The following is a 5,948-nucleotide window of genomic DNA, read 5'->3' as shown; positions in this document are numbered from 1 at the left end:
CAATGACTTTATTGCCTCTGCAAGCGGTGATCAAAGGGGGGAGGGGAGGGCAGTTGGCTTACAGGGAAGTAGAGTGAACCAAGGGGGTGGGTTTTCATCAAGGAAACAAACAGAACTTTCATAGAGAAATCTGTGTCCATGTCCTCATCACTCTCGTCACCACGCTGCCGTCGCCTCCTCACCTGCTTTTGCATTTTCTGGTTCTGCATATACTGCTGGATAATGCGTGTGGTGTTTAAAACGCTCATAACTGCCGCGGGGATCTGAGTGGGCTCCATGCTTGCCGTGATATGGCGTCTGCAGGAGAGCAGAGTGGCAGCAGCAGCGGCGGGTGGATGACGAAGCTGACAGCAATATGGCGCCAGCACGGAAAAAGGCACAAAACTATTGTCGGCCGTTGCTTTCACGGAGGGAGGGAGGAGCAAGGGGTAGGCTGGCAGCAGACGGTGCAGTACGACTGCTAGCCGTCGTCGTCTCCTGGGTGCTCGCCAGCAGACAGTGCAGTACAACTGTAGCCGTCATTGTTTCCAGGCAGACTGAATCTCCATGAGACGAAACTTAAGAAGAGAATGACCTGGAGTCACTCCCATTTATGTCCAGGCGCCCCAACAGACCTCACCGAGGTCGGCCAAGAGCACTCAGGAGACAACGACAATGACGACGGCTACCAGTCGTACTGCACCATCTGCTGCCTCAAGGCAATGAGCTGCTGCTGTGTAGCAATGCAGTCCTGTGTCTGCCAGCACAGAGGACGCGTATGGTGACGGTGAGCTGAGTGGGCTCCATGCTTGCCGTGGTATGGCGTCTGCACGGGTAACACAGGAAAAAAGCCGCAAAAGGATTGTCTGCCGTTGCTTTCACAGAGGGAAAGGGGGGCTGACGACACGTACCCAGAACCACCCGCGACAATGTTTTTGCCCCATCAGGCATTGGGATCTCAACCCAGAATTCCAATGGGCGGCAGAGACTGCGGGAACTGTGGGATAGCTACCCACAGTGCAACGCTCCGGAAGTCGACACTAGCCTCGGTACTGTGGACGCACTCCGCCGACTTAATGATCTTAAGTGGGGACACACACAATCGACTGTATAAAATCGATTTCTAAAAAATCGACTTCTATAAATTTGACCTAATTTCGTAGTGTAGACATACCAATAGTTTGGGTCAATATTGTCTCAGATGATTCAAGGACAATATTCCACAGTACGTGACTCGGAACTAAGCAAAATGCTCATGTATTTGGGTAGCAAGGCAGTTGTGGCCCAGGCCTACCAGGAGGTTACTTCTGAAGATCTCTCTTTCGTAATCAAGCAATAGCCAGCCATGCTCACCTGGGAAGCCAGCAAGCAGGAAATTGAATTTAAAATTCCCAGGGCTTGCAAGGGGTTGGGTGGGTTGGCTACAGGGCAGTGGAGTTCAAACCGCTGACCAGAGCGGCAGCATGGGAATTGTGAGACACTTTCTAGAGGCCAATAAAATCAAAAATATAAGGTGTGGTGTCTACACTGGCTGTTGGTCAACAATAAAGGGAGGGGAAAAGACAAAAGTCTCTCGTTAGGTGGAAGATTTTGTCACCGAAACTGGGTGGTTTTTTTTTGAGAAAAGTTCAATTGCAGTGTGTACGCTATCGCTGTTTTCTCATCAAAAGGCAGTTTTTGGCAGCATTTTAAAAAATTTAAAAATAAGCCTTTGACAGCCAGAGAATAACAGAGTTCTCACTCTTTTTGGTTGGGTACAGCAAAGTCAGATATTTTATTCTCTCAAGCAGCTGCGTAAAGGGAGAGTGCACTAAGACACAGGGTCTCCCCTTCCTAGGCAGGTCTCTCCACAGGTAAACAATTACAGCGAGCATTTATACCTTTTGTTACAGACAATAATAAGCAACAGCTGCATTTTGTTTATACATAGGTCATTCTGATATCTTGTTTTTCTCACTTATGTAGACTCTTAGTCTACATTCCATATTGTCTGCACATTATCTACACAAGGTCGCAACAACTTCTCACACAGTTCTTTCCCACTCGCCTCACACAATCCTCGCTTCTACAAATCTCACATTATTAGGATTTCAGTTAGCCTGACTCTTGCTAACAAAGACTGTTTGCATTTGAAATTCCCTTCCAATTCCTGTCAGGCCTTGCTCTGCTTCCACAACAGGAATGAATGACATGGGATGGATCACTCGCTAATTAACCTGTTTATTCCCCTTGAAGCATCTGGCATTGGCCACTGTCAGAAGACACGATACTGGGCTAGATGGACCATTGGTCTAACCCAGTCTGGCCATTCTTATGTTTCTGTCCCCTGCCTCCCCCCGAGTAGTTTATGAAAGGTGACTAATCCTGTAAAGTTTAGTTGATGTAATTTACCCTCTTTGGACTAAGGAGTTCTAAAGCAAAACCTCACTCAAAAGGGGCTGGTGTATGGCAGTATGTAGGAGAAATAGTGTATATCAAAATAAAGACCTAGTATAGATTTTAATTATTTCTATTTCAAATGGAATTTTTTGATAAGCTTTTAAAATAATGTTTCTGTTGAGGAATAAATTCCGTAAGGAGATAAGTTGTGTAACCTTTTACCTAGTTATACTGTAACAGCCGCTGAGTTCCCCAGTTCTCGTGTTTGCTTTGCAAACACGAGGTCCCATCTGGCAGGAGGTGTCTTACTTTAAAATGGTGATTGGGTACAAGATAACAGCTTTTCTGTTTTTTTAAGTTTTGTTCTTTTGTTTTTTCATGGGTGCCAAGGCCCTTTTCAGTTTGAGGAGGCCAGCTATTAGAACACGTCCATTTAACCCTCAGATTAGGCTATGGAAACCTCTTCAGAACTTTTGTTTTTCATTTTTGATATCTTTGAGGTCCTCACATCCATACTGCCTGTGGTTTGCTACAATGAATACTTTAAGAGAACTGCTAGGTGAAGTGAGACTTTACCAAAGGGACTTTGGTCCAATGTGTTCCTCGCTTCAACTGGCTCAGGACACATTGTCTGTTTCCAAGGAGTTTTCACACCTGATTTGCCTGGAGACCTCAGGGAATCACTGTAAAGTGGGGTAAGCTGGAATCATCAATTGTAAAGATCAAGATAAAGGTGGAAGTCCTTCACCTTTGAGGTCAACGATCTGTCTAACAGAGACTGATGTACCATGACCCCAAGACTGATCCCCTCTGGGGAAGGAAGTCACATCATCAACTGGCTATGACAGCCTTGACCAGTCTGCCTGTACCTTATTCAAAAAAAAACAAGCACACTAGCCTGGCGTGCTGGTCCAGCTATGCCATTGCCTGGTTCCTTCCCTGCAGCTACACCTCTACTCCACTCCCTTGGCATTCTAGTAACTTACTGTTCCTTTTTCTATTTTTTGTCTTTTGTTTTTATTTGCTGGAAGACATTCCAGCCTTTCTATTACATTAGAGTGTAAAAGTGTGGCTCAGTCCATACGTTTTTCTATGAGCACCAGTAAAATCCACATGGGGAAGATGCTACAAAGATAGTTCCCCAAATCTAAATAGCCCTAAGACTGCCCTCTGAAATCACTGAATGTTCCTTATCTGCGAAAGAATTAAAAAAGCTAAGCTGTCAGATATGAATTGTTCAGTGAGAGCTGTTTAAACCTCCACTTATTAAAGTCTCAGCAAGGTCTGTGAGGGGTGGGGGGCTGCGAGAGAGAAAGAGTGAGAAGAAGGATTAGCCAGATAATTCAAAAGCTAAGGAGGAAGCTTTACATGGCTTTGAGGTGGCGGCTTAGATGTAAGCACTAATTTGGTTTCAGTATTGAAATATTCAACTGGCTAAGTCTGGACTGTACTGCTTGGGTGAAGTTCTCTGATTGGGTAGTATAAATAAATGCACAATCACCTGTGACCGGGGTCCCAGGGGAGCCACGCTGAGGTCACTCAATTGGGGCAAACTCCAAAGAATGGGGCAGACAGTCACCAAAACTGGTGGATATTCCAATACTTAGATTTACCAAGCCAGCACAAAACAGCTTCCATAATACGTCACTGGTTACCCAGAAGCCAACAACACAGTTCCCTTAAAGCAACCCAGCCTTAGGCCTCCACCAGACACCCAAGTCAAATATGATGAGGATGACTGAAAATCTTATTCATCCTATAAGAAAGTTCTACCAATCCCAAAGGATCGGACACATTACCTCCCAAGTAAATGAATATTTTGGCTCTTACCCAAATACACGCTGACAGCCAATTCTTACTAACTAAAGGGAAATTTATTAAAAAAGAAAAGAGAGCGAGTATCGGTTAAAAGATCAGTGTAGATACAGACACAAGTACAGTTCTGAGATCAGTTTCATAGTAGAGATGGGGAGCTTTGGAGTTGCAAAGAGTTCTTAGAATTAGTCCGTAGATTCAATCCAATGTTCATATCCAGGGTGATCAAGGTGGGACTGGAGATCTCAGTCTTACGACTTAAGCTTCCCCTGCAAGAAGCATTAAGCAGATCCGAGATAAAAAGGATCAGGACCCAAGAGACCTTTATACTATTCCAGGCCTTCTCCTGACAGCTTAGAGTCCTTAGGCGAACAATGGGCAATCAAGACTTTGAAGCAGACCTGTTTTCGAAGCATCACGGGTACTTAGCTACACGGATTAACCGAAGGCAATTGCCTGTTTTCCACCATTCACAGGTGATTTGCTATATACAACAAAGAGATCAGTGAGGTGATATCACGATATTTACAGATCATTTAAATGTTAAGATCTCCTTTCGATCTCTGAATTAGCAGAATACAGCATAGACAGGAACTCTAACCTCTAAGAATATATATGGAAACACATACAAAAACCACTACCTACCAATATGCCCCTAAAGGTTGAATTTGGGTCATTTATCCTGCAGGATGCTTAACCCTTTCCAGTCATGTGTCACACCACCTCTTTGAATTTCAGTTTTAAGATTTATAAGGGTTGGTTTTCTGTTGTATTAATCTGATGATTTGACAAATTGATGAGTTCATTCCAATGCAGTTAATTAATTGATTGACTGATTTGACCTCAACTTTCTAGTTGTATGGTTTAACTCAAGGGTCTCAAACTCAAATGACCATGAGGGCCACATGAGGACTAGTACATTGGCCCGAGGGCCGCATTACTGACCCCTCCCCCCTGCCACCCTCGGCCCCGCCCCCACTCCACCCCTTCCATGAGGCCTCACCCCTGCCCCGCCACTTCCCACCCCTTACCTGCCCCCATTCCAACCCCTTCCCCGAAATCCCCACCCCAACTCTGCCCCCTCCCTGCCCCCAGGGGGTGCAGGTGGGGTGTGACAGGGGCTATGGGCAGGAAGTTGGGGTGTGGGGTGCAGGAGGAGTGAGGGGTACAGCAGGGGGTCAGGGTGCAGGAGGGTTGCGGGGTGAGGCAGGGGGTTCAGGGCAGGGGGTCGGGGTGCAGGGTACGGCAGGGGGTCGGGGTGCAGGAGGGGTGCGGCATGGGGCTCGGGGCAGTGGGTTGGGGTGCAGGAGGGGTGTGGGGTGAGGCAGGGGGTTCAGGGCAGGGGGTCAGGGTGCAGTGTGCAGCAGGGGGCTCAGGGCAGGGGGTCAGGGTGCAGGGTATGGCAGGGGGTTGGAGTGCAGGAGGGGTGCGGCATGGGGCTCAGGGCAGTGGGTTGGGATGCAGGAGGGGTGCAGGGTGCAGCATGGGGTCAGGGCAGGGGGTTCGGCTGCAGGAGGGGTTTGGGGGGCAGGATCTGGCCCGGCGTGTACCGGGGGCAGGGCAGGCTCCCTCCCTGCCTGTCTGCCCTGCCCCCACGCCGCTCGGGGAAGAGGCTGGAACGTGGGGAGCGGGGGGCAGAGGGGCTGTGTGTTGCTTCAGGCACCGCCCCCAGCAGCTCCCATTGGCTGCGGTTCCCCATTCCCAGCCAATAGGAGCTGCTGGGGGCGGTGCCTGAAGCAACACACAGCCCCTCTGCCCCCCCTTCCCCACGTTCC

This window comes from Emys orbicularis, chromosome 15, assembly GCF_028017835.1.
Source record: "Emys orbicularis isolate rEmyOrb1 chromosome 15, rEmyOrb1.hap1, whole genome shotgun sequence".
NCBI lineage: Eukaryota > Metazoa > Chordata > Testudines > Emydidae > Emys > Emys orbicularis.
The sequence above is the reverse complement of the archived record's forward strand: the minus strand, read 5'-3'. Positions refer to the sequence as shown.